The sequence below is a fragment of the Malaclemys terrapin genome, chromosome 2, assembly GCF_027887155.1.
Source record: "Malaclemys terrapin pileata isolate rMalTer1 chromosome 2, rMalTer1.hap1, whole genome shotgun sequence".
NCBI lineage: Eukaryota > Metazoa > Chordata > Testudines > Emydidae > Malaclemys > Malaclemys terrapin.
In genome coordinates, this window is record NC_071506.1 from 274,540,549 (window position 1) to 274,554,512 (window position 13,964).

Here is a 13,964-nt window from a genome sequence, read left to right on the forward strand (position 1 = left end):
AAGCCAGGGGAGGAAGCAAGAAGGAAAAGATTGAATGCAAACAACAAGATCAGCAGCTACACGCAATGCTTACACCAGACCTAGGATCAGAGCCCAGGAACAGATATAACAGGGCAGAAAAGAAAACTGTGGAGACAGAGAAACTGCAACCCAGATCCTTTAATTCACATCCACATCTCAGCTTGGGGCCACCTGATGGAAGGAGGCAGCTGCGCAGTGAGTTTGTCTCGAGAAACCAGTTCAGAACTAGCTGGCCGCCTTTGAAAAAAAGCTCGGCAGAGGCACCCAGAAACCCCGACAAACCTGGAAAGAGTGAGGGGCGAGACACTGCATTGAATTTACAAACCTACCAGGCTGCGGGCAGCAGAGCAGATGGGGTTATGCTCAAGACACCTGATGGGAAATCAATAGCAGAAATGGCTGTGAAAGAGAAACCAAGCCTGTTACCTAGGGTCACCTTTCTAAAGGAGGCAGGGCCAGGTTTTTCCTGGGTGAAAGCAGGGGGTGGGAAAGGAGCGCTCAGAGACGGTAAAAAGAAGCTGGGGTCCGTGGAGGGAAACGTGGCGAGAGCTCCAAAAGGAAAGCAAGGGAGCAGAGTATCAGAGAAAGTTGCTGTGTTCCAGCAGAGTAAACCCAGACTGGAGAGCAAGAGTGTTCCTGCCATCTCGCCGTTAGCCTTGGTGCCTGTGAAACCTCCTGCGCATGCTTCATTCATCTCCCATTCAAAAGCATTAAGAGCTACTAATGGGGCATCTACAATAGCTGTTCAGGCCGGTGCTCTCTGTACTGCAGAACTCCTGCCGAAGGATAACAAGCTTAGTGTAACTCGCTCCACCGAGGGCCTGTTTAATGAAGGAAACATAAACCTTAGCATAGTGAGAGCTGAATCTGTTCCCAAAAGTATCGTTAATTTGCCTGAACTGACTCTATCCGTGAGTTCGAATACACAGGACCAGCAGCATCCCGAGGATACCGGGAGTGGCCCACTGGCCTCTCACGTACTAGGAGAAGCTGAGACGCACAGCGTTGCAAACATGGTACCAGAATGCGGAGCAGGGGGTTACATTTCTTCCCAGCATAAGCCTGAAGCTCAGATACATCCAGCTGAACATGATGCGGTCAAAGGCAACGAAACTTGCCTCCCCAGTAAGTCAATGATGTCTTACGCCGTGGCTGGTTCACCGGAGCTGGGAGTTTTGGTGCCATTACTCCAGACAGCTGAGCAGGTGCATGAGGATTCAAAGACAGCCAGCCAAGAGTTCTCTGGACACCTAATGCCACTAACGTATGAGGCAAATGTGCAGGGATGTGGAGAAGACCTCAAAAGCACTGGGGCAGCGGTTGAGAAGGTGAAGAAAATGCAGCCAGAGAGCAAAGAGTGTTATGAATTTGTGGCGCATACTCCTGGTCATCTCTCTCAGGAAAGCAAGCCAGAAGGAAGCACCATCTCTTCAGCTGGACAAGCAGGGAGAACAGATGATCAAACTGGGTCCTACTTACCAGAAATGGAATCTCAAAATATGTATGATCCCCTAGTAAATAGCCCACAAGGGGATATTTTGATAGATAATGTTAAATTATCGACTAGGGACATTTCAGGATCAATGGACACACATCTGAATGCAGCTAGCACTACTGGGATCTCACACGATAAGCCCAGCAGCTCAGAAGATACTAAACTCAAGTCAAAGGGTCAAGATGACACTTTGGGACAGAGCATCCTCCACATTTCTGAGCCACTGGGCAAAAAGTTAGAAGCTTTCAGATCTAATGAAACAGCAGACAAACCTGAAACTCACCTAGCAGGAAATGGGAACGTGGATGTGAAACCCCAACATGAAAGTGAGTCAAATGGAACGGCTAGTGCTCCCCAAGGCAAAGGGACTAGAAATGGTCATGCCAGGAAAGATACACTCGCAAAAGCTTCCAGTCTTGGGAAAAATCCTTTTGCTAGGCTTTTTGCTTCCGAAAATAAAGACAGCACCTCAAAGAAAGCGCTTGCAGGGAAAAAGAAATCCACTAAACCCCAGTCTGCCTTGGTGACATTATTTGGCTATTCCTCAAATAAAGAAAGGAATCCAAAGGAAAGTCTTACAAAACCTTCACCGAAACTTTCAGAGCAAACAAACAATGGAGATCAGCAGGAACCTTCCCAGATTGGAAGCTCCTCAAGCCAGTCAAGGCAAAAGGTCAACAAGAAAGAGGAAGCATCAGATGCCGTTACTCAGATCGGAAGAGCAGAGGCAACCCCACAAGATTCACCGCAGAGTTCGGGGTACCACCTGGAAGATGGACTAAGTGAACGTTTTCCACATTTAGATAGCACTGAAGTCTTAAGGTCCAATGTGCTTTTGTTGACTCCTGGTGCAGACAGTTTGAGTAATGCTAGCAATTTACATGAGGCACCTAGTCTTGAATTTCATGACCAACCTGATTTAAATGTGCAAACTGCACAACAGGGGGATGCCAATTGCTCATCTTTGATTCCATCAGGGGACTCTCAGGAAGAATCTCTGGCAACCAAGGAAGGCAGACAGCCGTCTATGGGACCGACAGCTGCAGCAGACTCTAGACTGAGTCTGACCAGTGAAGGAAAGCATTATGACACATGTCTACATAAAATGGAAAACAGGGCTGGTTTGGATGATCAAGATTCAAAGATCAAGACTGGAACCTTTTCTACATTAAGTCATTTAGGAGCGTCACACAAAGAAATTGACCTTCCCTTAGAAGGCCGAGATCTTTTACAGTCCAATACACTTTTGTTGTCTGCAGGGGCCAGTAATTTAAAAAGCACAAGCAAAAACTTTCCTGGCATCAGTGGCACAGATATCCCATGCCCAGCTGATTCAGACATGCAAAATTTGCAAGCGAAGTATCAACCTTCCTCCAATTTAAATTCCTCAGAATTATACAGTACAAGTCCATGGCAGAGAAATGACCCTCAGCTGTTATTAAAATCCAGCTCCCTTCTCCTGATGGAAGAAGACCTTTTAGATATTGACGATACTCATGGAAATTGGAACTCTGAGCTGTTACAGCAGTTTGATCTGGACTCCCAGCTTCAGGTGAATACAGATCCTTTTGGACTGGGTCTTGACACTAGACAACCAACTACTGATCATCTGAATACTTGGGGAGACAACTTTCAACCAATGTCCATATCTACTCCCCACGTTTCTGAGCCCCTTAATGATATCCTGGATACCTTGAATACTGAGGCAACAGTAGCACTCCAGCAAGCACTGAGGATAGTGGAAGAGAGTGTACAAGCACCAGATCTTCCATAGTATTGCATGATGTCCAACCCCACGCAAACATGACTCTACTTAATGATGGTTTTAAAACCTGAGACTGATTTATAGAGATGTGATTAATGGATAAAAGCACAAACACACACATACCATTAATTAGCGGACACTGGAAGACGCTTGCTTCACAAAATCAGATCAGAAATCCAGCCAGGAGGTGACAATCGTGCTGAATTTGAATGCCTGTGATCATTTTTGAATGGCCTGGAGATCAGAATTTGAGATCACAGCCCAGGTCCTAGTGAATAAGTGTCCATATCACAAAATCCATGGATCCTTGTCAGCAGTCTCCACAGAGAACCTGAATTGGCCACAAGGACTAACCTGTCTTTTCTCACCACTTGAGCAGGGCCTCTTCATGTTGGAGCTGAAGCACAACATCAGGACAGCACAGAGAAAGCTTGAACTGCTGTTTTCTATGTTATAGTGGATTCAGAGAGGCCTTCAAGCTCCAAAGATGTCACTTTACTAAGCTTTCGTGGGCAACAAATTCAATCAGAAACCAGAAGGGAATAGCACTGTCATTTGAGAATCTACCTCTCCTTATTAAAAATGACAGCAGTGGAGATCCAAACTGTGCAAAGAAACAGAATTTCCCATCACTTTTCACCATGTTGTTTATAGCACCTAACAATAATCCTTGACTTCCTCCTGCCTTCAACACTGGTGATCTCTCTCCACCTCCTCCACATCCTGCCCTCCCCTTGGCTTTCCTAGCACCTTCCTCCCATGGTTTCCCCTTGTCAGTCTAGCAGCTTTCGCAAGGTGTCCTTTGGCACTTCCTCTCCTTTGGCCCATCTCCCCTTCTCAGCGGGAGTCCCACAAGATTCTCCCTGTGTGGGTGCGTGCCTGTATATGCATGCATTGCTCCCTTCTACTAGATACTCCATTCTGTGCAATAGGTGCTATATACTGCTAATCGTGATCTTCCTTTTTCTAAAGTGCTTCTTGAGAGAAGTTCTATCCCCTGCTGCTGCTGTGACCTTCAGCAGGGCCACACTGTGCAACTTAACAATAAATGTCACATCTTTGATTGCCATGGATTTGTTTCACGTGTAACCCACCTCCCTCCCCCTATGGGGTTTGCCAGCTCCTGGAGCTCTGGACTGAGCCTTTAGAAGATAGTTGTCAAAGCCCGCGGACCCCACTCCCAGCATACTTGGAGTTAGGGTTGAAACAGACAAAACTAGGAGCTGCTGCTGGGACCAGTGAGGTTTTATGCATGGGATGATCTGGACAACCAGTCCACTGGACAACGACAACCCAGGGCTGCACAGCCCTCAGCAAGTTAACAGAGGAAGGGCCAGCCTGACAAAGAAGGCATCCCTCCTAACTGTGCAGGAGGCCAAAGCAGGATGGGTTGGGAGCCTAGGTGCTGCCCCTGGGGGATTGAGTCCTGGGGGAGTTGCAGAGCAAGCTCACCCTGCACTCAACCCCCAGTACCAGCTGCTGCGACACCTGTCCTGCAGGTCTGGCTGGGCTTGCCACTGCAACCCCGGGCACAGGGTTGCAGCACCGCTCAGGTTTGGCCCAGCCCCACTGATGGTGGGGTTCCCAGGCCCACATTTGAGTGAGTGGCATGTCACGGTGTCACTCACTGACATTTGGCCCTGCGACCCTCTGTCAGACCAAACCTGAGCAGCACTGCGACCCGGTGCACCAGGAGCTGGGTTACAACGCACAGAGCCCAGCCAGCCCGGCGGGAGAGGAGCCACGTGAACCAGGACAGGGGATTGTGTGGCTCAAAATGGGCTAGTCCTGCAAAACCTGGGGCTGTTGGGAGGTCTGAGAAAGCAAGTTTAAGTTGGGAAGCTGGGAGAGAGGCAGCTAGGGTGACCAGATGTCCCGATTTTATAGGGACAGTCCCGATTTTGGGGTCTTTTTTTTAATATAGGCTCCTATTACCCCCCACCCTCTGTCCCGATTTTTCACATTTGCTGTCTGGTCATCCTAGAGGCAGCGCAGCTCAGGGAGTCCCTGCCACATTCCCACTGCCCCCAAAGGAGCTTGCACTGCTCTGAGATCTAGTTGCCCGGATCCAGTGCCCAGAGACAACCAGTAACTCTTGACGGAGAAGGCACGATTTAAAGGTTTGGGGGAGGCACTGCGTCGCCTCTGGCCCCTTTCCCACTCCCCCTGCGCCTCCCACACCCAGCACCACCTCCTCCTCTCCCCTCACAGCTCCTTCCTCATTTACTTCTCCCATCGCCTCCTATTGTGAGCGCAGTGTGGGGCAGAGCAGGCTCCAGACACCTACTGCCAAGCAGGGTGAGGAAGGGACGGGACTCAACGGGCTTCTCCGCACCCTCTCTGGCCGAGCTGCACTGCCAGCCCCATCTCTCATCCCAACTCTGGGCATCTTCTAGCAGGCTCAGTGGGAGCTCTAGGTGCCGGTGCCTTTCCCAGTCACATCCCCCTCCATCGCGCTCAGCCCAAATCCCACCCTGGCAGAAATCGGAGGGGGGGGTATGTGACCCCATGTGGCCCCCACACTCATCTCCTCTGGCAGTGATCAGTACCTAGAGAGATCCAACCTGCCACCAGCTATAGAGAGGAGGAGGAGGGATAGCTCAGTGGTTTGAGCATTGGCCTGCTAAACCCAGGATTGTGAGTTCAATCCTTGAGGGGGCCATTTAGGGAACTGGGGTAAAAATCTGTCTGGGGATTGGTCCTGCTTTGAGCAGGGGGTTGGACTAGATGACCTCCTGAGGTCCCTTCCAACCCTGATAGTCTATGATTCTATGATAGAGGGCCAGGCAAGAGCCCAGGATTGCAGATCAGGGAAACCAGCAAGTCAGGAGAGATCCCTGTCCCACTCGGGGGTGAAGATAAAGTAAAGGTGATTTTTGCAACCAATGCCGCAGCACTCCAACTCTCAATCTCAGGCCACACAAGCTGGGCCGTGCCGTCCACCTCGGGGAGGTGCCAGGGAGGAAGCTGGTGTTAGGAGGTGGAGAATTGGGTTATTTATAAAATGTTTAGTAATGATTAATCCTTTCCTTCCCCAGATCTGAGTTTTCTGTTCCCAGTAAAGCCCCCACCCTCTGTTTTGCTGTTCAATTTGGTGAAGCATTCCTTTGCTGCAGTTTGTTGCATTTACTGTTTCTCCACTTTGCACTGGGCTTTGCACTCCAGGCTAGCTTGCAGTATTACCCTGGATGTCTCAAGGGACATCACTCCCGGGTATGCGGCAGAGTGAGGAGTCACCTTGAACGAAGACGCTAGGCGCCAAGAACAACAAAGCTAAACAGGTCCCGACCTGCACAAAGGAGTGGGGAGAAGCCAGGGCCGTCCTTAGGATTTATGGTGCCCTAGGCGGGATTATTAAACTGGTGCCCCTGTGCCCGACTTGCTCTTAACAACACAAACATAAGCTTACAGTATTGGAAAACTTGCCACATGCATGTTATTAAACCCAGTTTAACTTAATTAAGCACACTGTAATGCTGATGGACTAGCACTAAAGAAGTAGCGCTATAGAAAAAATTCTGATTTGACAGAATGATGCAAATAATATAATTTTTTTAATTTGTCAACATTTTATTGGAAATTTATATGAAGAGGTATTGAAACAAGGATTTGTTTTTAATTTAAAGCAATCTTTCTGGCTTTTTTTGGCTGCAAAAGCAGTAATAATGTCATTGTATGACAAAGAAAGTGATGTCTTGTTCGATTGCAGGAATAGCAAGACCAGTCAAGCATTCCTGACTCATTGTAGAACGGAGACAGTTTTTAATGAGCTTTAGTTTTGAGAAACTCCGTTCTCCTGATGCTACTGTTACAGGAATTGTCGGTAGAATACGAGTGGCAATGTGCACGTTAGAATATATGTCAACAAGTTTGCTGGTATGAATAAACTGTACAATGTCCATCACCGATTTTGCATGTGGCAACATTGGTGACAGTGTCCTCAATTCTTCATACAGTTCAAGTCCATTTAAATCAAAACTATCACCGTGCTTCAGGAGGCTCTCTAGGTTCTTGCGCTGTGACCTTGAGCTAGTGTGAAGACACCTCACAAGGCGCTCTGCCCTGACTGAGACACAATAGAGTTGGAAACCCAGGTCATTTTTACAAAGCCACTTTTTAGTTTTAAATGTAGAGTGGGCATCAGTCTTAATGTTAGTTACAACTGTATATCAACCTTCTACTGTAAATAGATCAATGGCATTATCCAGTTTAATAAGCTGGGTTTCCAAGCAGTGGGGAAATATAACCCCTAGTTTTACTCCTAGGTAAAGCACAAAGTGACCAAAATGAAGTCAGCACAGAATCATCTCATCTAGATTAAGGTAGCACAGAAATGTTACAGAAGTCCTATTGTGCCTCATTTTTGTTTGGCAAGACATTAGCAATAGCAGCACATTTTGGGCACTGCCAGAAATACATGTTCCATCAAAAACTGACATTTTCACAGTTCTAGCATGATCTGCTACACAGATTGTTCACAAGGAAGTGTCCCTGGCCTTTTTAACTCGTATTAACCTATATTTACTTTATGAAAGTTGGACAAAACATTGTGAAAATGTAAGACATTGGCTGCCCAACCTCTGGGCTGGCAAAAGCTATACTGACTCACTGGGGAAAAAAGCAAGAGAATCTTAGTACAACATATGGTCACTCTATACCAGGGGTCGGCAACCTTTCAGAAGTGGTGTGCCAAGTTCACTGTAATTTAAGGTTTCCCATGCCAGTAATACTTTTTAACATTTGTAGAAGGTCTCTCTCTCTGTCTATATTATATAAATAAACTATTGTTGTATTTAAAGTAAATAAGGTTTTTAAAATATTTAAGAAGCTTCATTGAAAATCAAATTAAAATGCAGATCTTATCAATTTAGTGTGATCCTTGCCTGGGATCCTTGTCTGGGGTTCCAGCCACCAGCCCCGCTCAGCCCACTGCCGGTCTGGGGTCCAGCTACTGGCCCTACTCAACCCACTGCCGGTCTGGGATTCCATTCACTCAGCCAGCAGCAGGCTGAGCGGGCCGCTGGCGGGCTGAGCGGGACCGGCGCTAGGGCTGAGTGGCTCAGTCCGTTGCCAGTCTGGGGTGCCGGCAGCACTCAGCCTGCTGCTGCTCTGGGGTTCCGGCTGCCGGCCCCTTGCCAGTCGGGGTCCCAGCCACCGGCCCCGCTCAGCCTGCCGCCGGCCCCACTCAGCCCCCCACCGGCCCCACTCAGTCCGCTGCTGGCTGAGTGAATGGAACCCCAGGCCGGCAGCGGGTTGAGTGGCTCAGACGGGGTCTCAGCCGCCGGCCTGCTCAGTCTGTTGCCAGCCTGGGGTTCCTTGGGGGTCCCCAGGCCAGCAGCAGGCGCTGAGTGGGGCCGGCGGCTGGAACCCCGGCTGGCAATGGGGCAGCAGCCGGAACCCCAGAGCGGCGGTGGGCTGAGCCGCTCAGCCCGCCGCGACGTGCCATCAAAAATCAGCTTGTGCGCCACCTTTGGCACGTGTGCCGTAGGTTGCCAACCCCTGCTCTGTACACTAGTAAGGGGATGAGCATATTACAGTTGTTGGAGGCTCTATTTAGCAGTAACCGGCTATAGGAAAGTCAGTCAACATTTTTTGTTTCTCTGATGAAAACTGGCCCACTCCCTGTCCCAAACCAAACCTGTCACAAATAATTGTCAACAACTTAATTTTCTGTTTTTGGCTAAGATATTGATTTAAAAAAAAATATATTGAAATTGAATTCAGGGATTGTTAGCAACCATTTTTGGCAAAGTTGTTAAATGACAATCTAAATGGCAACCCAGTACTGCTTTCATGCTTGGCTCACCCCCCAGCCTGCTGGTCCAACAGCTGCAGTAGAGGAGGAGATAGGTGGAAAACTGCAGGACCCCAAAATCCACCTCTTGGGGTGCAGAGTGGCAACAGCAGCAGCCGGCCCTCAGGTCCGATCACACGCCAGTGGGCACCACCGCCAGCCCCACGGACCATGGTGAAGTTAGCCCAGCATCTGATCTCAGGGACGGGGCACCCATGGAGCCACAGCAGCTCATCCTGCCCTGTGCAGCTCCCCCCGGATGAGATGGATCGCTGCCAGCCCGGGGGAGTGACGCGTCCCCCAGCTAGGGTGATCCAGATGTCCTGATTTTATAGGGCCAGTCCCGATATTTGGGGCTTTGTCTTATATAGGCACCAATTACCCACACCTAGGGTGACCAGACATAGGGTTACCATTCGTCCGGATTTACCCGGACATGTCCTCCTTTTTGTGCTAAAAATAGCGTCCGGGGGGAATTTGTAAAGCACTCACAATGTCCGGGATTTCCCCCCTCCCCCGGAGCGGCTGGGAGGGCTGCAGGAAAGTCCCGGGCTGGACTCCGGAGCAGCTGGAGAGGAGCTCCGCCCTGCATTCTGAGCAAGTGTCTCAGCACAAAGTGCAGCCCTCCCCTTTTGCAACTGGGAGCGGTTTCTGCCATGCAGGGTAGCAAAACGGGAGCGAGAGCACTTTGTGCTGATACAAGGGCAGCTCTCCCCTGCAACCCGGTCGGGGCCAGGGACCGGGTTTTGTTGTGCAGGGCCAGGGACCGGGTTTTGTTGTGCTGGGGAGCTTAGCCACGTGTCCGGCTCGCACAGAGCCCAACACCCTGTTCTGAGCAGCAGGGTAAGGGGGGGCAGGAGAAGGGGCAGGGAGGTTCTGGAGGGGGCAGTCAAGAAACGGGGGGGGCTTTTTGGGGGGAGTGGAGAAAGTTTTGGGCAGTCAGGGTACAGGTAGGGGGTAGGGTCCTGGTGGGCAGTTGGGGGGGGGGTCTTAGGAGGGGGCAGTTAGGGGACAAGGAACAGGGAGTCTTAGGTAGGGGGTGGGGTTCTGGAGGGCAGTTAGGAGCAGGGGTCCCAGGAGGGGGCAGTCAGGGGACAAGGAGCGGGGGGGGTAGGGGGCTGGGAGTTCTGGGGGGGAGCTGTCAGGGGGCAGGGGTGGGGAGAGGGATCGGAGCAGTCAGGGGACAGGGAGCAGAGGGGTTTAGATGGGTTGGGAGTTCTGGGGGGGGGCTGTCAGGGGGTGGGGAGTGGTTGGATGGGGCGTGGGAGTCCCAGGGGTCTGTCTGGGGGTGGGGGTGTGGATAAAGGTTGGGGCAGTCAGGGGACAAGAGGCAGGGAGGCTTAGATAGTCCTGGGGGGCAGTTAGGGGCAGGGGTCCCAGGAGGGGGTAGTCAGGGGACAAGGAACGGGGGGAGGGTTGGGAGGTCAGGGGGGGCGGGAAGTGGGAGGGGCAGGGGCGGGGCTCCTCCCGTCCTCTTTTTTGCTCGCTGAAATATGGTAACCCTACCAGACAGCAAGTGTGAAAAATCAGGACAGGGTGTGTGTGTGTGTGGGGGGGGGGGTAATAGGAGCCTATATAAGAAAAAGACCCCAAAATTGGGACTGTCCCTATAAAAGTGGGACATCTGCTCACCCTATCCCAACCCCCCGCCCTGATTTTTCACACATGCTATCTGGCTATCCCCAGCCCAGCCACGCGTGACCATTCCAATCCTGGCTGGCTGCCGAGGAAGTGAGTTACTTTCACTTTCATTCCTCAGCAGGCAGCCAGCTAGCCTCCCCCTCCCCCCCAACCCCTCACCCAACCCAGCCCTGCCGGAGGGGAGGAGAGAGAGAGAGAAGGATGCTCCTTGGGGGGGGGAGAAAAGGGGAGTGCTCCGTGGGGTGTGGGGGGGGAGAAGAATGGACGTTATGGGGGACAACCAGGGGCGGCTCCAGGCACCAGCGCAGCAAACGCCTGCCTGGGGTGCTGTCTGCCGGTCGCCCTGAGGGCGGCAGTCAGGCTGCCTTCGGCAGCATGCCTGCGGGAGGTCCCCCGGTCCTGAGAAGCACCCCTGGTCTTACACACTCCAAATACTCTGTCCAGCACCTCCCAAATACCATCTCCCAGTACACACACACCCCTCCGGCACCCCAAAATACCCCCTCCCCCCGCAGCAGTGTCCTCTATTACGGAACTTGAAATACAGGTGGGGTCACCCTAGATACAGTTGAATTTTAAAGGCAGGTGTTTCTGTTCTACCTCATGGAGTGACCGCAATGGGGCCAGGCTCTGGAAGTCTCAATGAGCTACAATCCCAGCTGGGTCCCCAGAGGTAGTTCCAGAAGGGCGGGGTGATTCCCTGCACAGCCTGGGCAGAGGCAGCGTTGCCCTTTTCTCTCCCCTCATTCCGAAGGCTTGGCCCGGACCCATGACACAAGGTTGGGTGAGCTGGGTACACGCTGGGAAAAGCCCTGAGGCCCCCCACTCAGGCTGGTGCAGAGAGGGGAGCAGAGCCCGGAGGCCTCCAGCCTGGCTCGCTCTCTCCTTCCCCTCTCCACCTAGTACCTTGTGTACCCCGCTGCGGCTGGGCTGAATCTCGCCCCAGGGGGCCCAGCCGAGGGACACCCCGTCTCTCTCTCGCTCTCCCGGGGGTCTCTCTCGGAGTCAGGGTCACCATCCACTGACGGAAGAGGTGCCTGGTGGATGTGGGGAGTCTCACTTGCTCAAGTGGAGATGACTCCGTCCAAGGCAGAGTGGCGCCTGCCGACATTCCCCGCTCCGGCGGGGTCTGTCCACCAGCTACCTCATCCCTGGAGCGCAGGGTCTCGCCTCTGCCCCACACGGAGGGAGCCCTCATTGCTCAGTGTATAACAGGGGGGTCGCTTAGCCTCCTGTACAACACGAGCAAGAGCCTTGTGTCCAGCAAGTATAAATGGGAGTGGTTCCCCCCGGGCTTTGTCTGTGGGTCCGGAAGCCTGGGAGGGCGCCGCCCCTCACTCCCAGGCTGGGGTGGCCGCATGGCCGGAGTGAGACTGCTGTCTAGCCCTGTCCACACGGGGGACAGAGAGGAGGACACGGGGGCACACATCAGAGCTCCTCACCTATGATATAGGAGCACAAGCCCCATGGATTCTCGCCCTCGGTTTTACAATTGTACTTCTTTTTTCTTTCTTTTTGTGTGTGTGTTTTTTCTTAATAGTTATATTTTCATCTTTTTAATAGATTTTACTTGTATTTCCTTTTTTATTTTATTGTTTATATATATATTACGTTTCTTTTAATTTTATTTCCCCTTTTATGGTTTTTATGTATTTTACAATTCTTTTATTTTTCAGTTTTTATTGTTTTACTTTTTTTAAGTCTGTTAATATTTTTGTATTCATTATTACTATTTTAAATTTATTTTGCACTTTTTATAAATGTATTATTTTTTCTATTTTTTATTCTATTTTATGTGAATCGTATACTGTTGGGCTCCTATCTTCTCTCACTCCAGTGAGGATCTTCAGCCTCTCACCCCATCATGGTAGTCATGCGCCGCCCCAGCCAAGTCTCTTTGTCCCCTGACTCCAGCCAGACCCTCCACCACCACCATTCCAGTCCATGGTGCTGAAGTGCGCATCCCCTGGCTTGAAGTGGTTTCCATCCTATGTTTACAGATTGGTTCACTGACTCTCAGCACCCCACTATAAAAATTGTTCCAGCACCTCTGACCCAGCCCGGTCCCTTGTCCCAGGAGTCAGCTGACTGGTGTGGGGGCCAAAGGGCTGAGCTGGGTTTTACAGTTCAGTCAACATAACCAAATAAAGCATGTTTGTATGCCTCTGTGAAAAAGTGGTAGCCTAAGGGAAGTTAAGCACCAACCTCTTTTAGAGCATAAAGTGCTATAGAAAGTTAACAGTACTCCTATGTTTTACCCCACCCATAAAACTTTGGCTGTTTTATCAAAATGTAAATTAATGTGATCATTTAACATAACTTGCTTAAATCCATATAAGGGACAAATTGTCAAGGCCCCAGGGATGGGCATTGTTTTAAGAACATGAATAGAATAGAATCTGACTCCTGGTTAGGAAGAAAACAATTCAGTGATAGAGTGGGGATACACAACTAGATACACAACTGCAGTTATTGCTGTAGCTCCATAAGCAGGCTGAACTGACTTATTCCCTGTCCTCCATCTCTTCTCTTCCCGCCCTCTGTAGATGCATAGGGAATCTCCTAGCATGGGCCACCTAATTCGTCTCTCCTTTCCTGGACTAATCCATGACCTCAAAGGAATAATTGTGATCTTATTACCTCTTACTAGCCACCAAGAAGGCACACTGGATGCACAAGCCTAAGCACAAATATTCCCTTTGAGTAAAGCAAGTGGGTTTAAATATCTTTTAAAAAACAGCTCTGACAAATGCTGCATTTAATAAATCCCTTTGCAGATCAATTCCATCAGCCAGGGAAAAGTGGTTTTACTGAACAGCCATTATGGATAAAAGCAAGGGGAACAAAGGAAATTGCACTGCAGAATTGTGAAGGAGTGGGGAAGCATGACAGACGTAGCTACAGAATAAGTGGGAAACAGGGCCGGCTCCAGGCACCAGCTAAAGAAGCAGGTTCTTGAGGCTGCCAATACCAGAGGGCGGCACTCCAGCCACTATCAGGGCGGCACGTCTGGGTCTGCAGCGCAGTAATTCGGTGGCGGGTCCCTCAGTCCCTCTCAGAGTGAAGGACCTGCCACCCAATTGCCACCAAAGAGTGGAATGGCGCAATCGTGCTGCCGCGGCTTTTTTTTTTTTTTTGCTGCTTGGGGCGGCAGAAAACCTGGAGCCGGCCCTGGGGACAACAAAGGATACTGGTGCCAGAGCTGACCCCATGCACCAGGCGGCAATGCCACTCATTCAGCTTTGGAC